The sequence below is a fragment of the Pteropus vampyrus genome, unplaced genomic scaffold, assembly GCF_000151845.1.
Source record: "Pteropus vampyrus isolate Shadow unplaced genomic scaffold, Pvam_2.0 Scaffold324, whole genome shotgun sequence".
In the NCBI taxonomy this organism is placed as follows: Eukaryota; Metazoa; Chordata; class Mammalia; order Chiroptera; family Pteropodidae; genus Pteropus; species Pteropus vampyrus.
Genome location: NW_011889105.1, coordinates 2,012,515 through 2,013,689, shown reverse-complemented (window position 1 = coordinate 2,013,689; position 1,175 = coordinate 2,012,515). Strand labels below are relative to the sequence as shown.

Here is a 1,175-nt window from a genome sequence, read left to right as displayed (position 1 = left end):
AATGGAACAGAATAGAGAGCCCAGAAATAAATCCATGCTTATACGCTCATTTAATATATGACAAAGAAGGTAAGAATATACAATGGGGTAAAGACAGTCTAGTCTCTTCAATAAATGTGTTAGGAAAATTGGACAGATATATGCAAAAAAAAAAAAAAAAACCTGGACCACCTTCTTATACCATATACAAGAATAAAATGTAAGACTTTTAATTAAAGACTTAAATGGATTAAAGACTTAAATGTAAGACCCAAAACCATAAAACTTTTAGAAGAAAACATAGGCAGTAAACTCTCTGATATTACTAACAGGAATTTCTTTTTAGATATATCTCCCCAGGCAAGGGAAACAAAAAAATAAATAAACAAATGGGACTACATCAAACTAAAAAGGTTTTGTACGGCAAAGGAAACCATCGACAAAAGAAAAAGAAAACCAACTGTTTGGAAGAAGATATTCCCTAATGATACATCTGATAGAGATTAATATCCAAAATATATAAAGAACTCATACAACTCAAACAGAAAAACAAACAATCCAAATAAAAAATAGAAAGAAGACCTGAATAGATACTTCTTCAAAGAGGAAACACAGATGGCTAATAGACATATGAAAAGATGCTCAAGGTCATTAATCATCAGAGAAATGCAAGTTAAAATCACAATGAAGTCTACGGCCCTGTCACCCTGAATAAGCCCGATCCCATCTGATCTCAGAAGCTAAGCAAGGTCAGGCCTGGTTAGTACTTGGATGGGAGACCACCTAGGAAGACCAGGTGCTATAGGAGTAAAAATTTATTTAAAAAAAGGATTGTAAGCTGACAAGGTCTTTGCAATCTGTGAGGTCAACCAAGAGTTACCTCGCCTAAAAATAAATAAATAAATAAATAAATAAATACATTTTAAAAATAAAAAATAAAACACTGTGAGATATTACCTCAAACCTGTCAGAATGGCTAACATCAATTAATCAAAGAATAACAAATGTTGGCGAGGCTGCAGAGAAAAGGGAACCTTTATACACTGTTGGTAGGATTGCAAATTGGTACAGCCGCTATGGAAAACAGTCTGGAGGTTTCTCAAAAAATTAAAAATAGATCTTCCTTTTGACCCAGCAATTGCACTTCTGGGTATTTATCCAAAGAAAACCAAAACAATAATTCATAAAGATTCATG

General features: G+C 32.9%; 1 pseudogene; it reads left to right on the top strand.

Annotated features, from left to right (window-relative positions):
- Positions 1–668: 668 nt before the first annotated feature.
- Positions 669–787, top strand: LOC111730616 (annotated as a pseudogene).
- Positions 788–1,175: the final 388 nt, after the last annotated feature.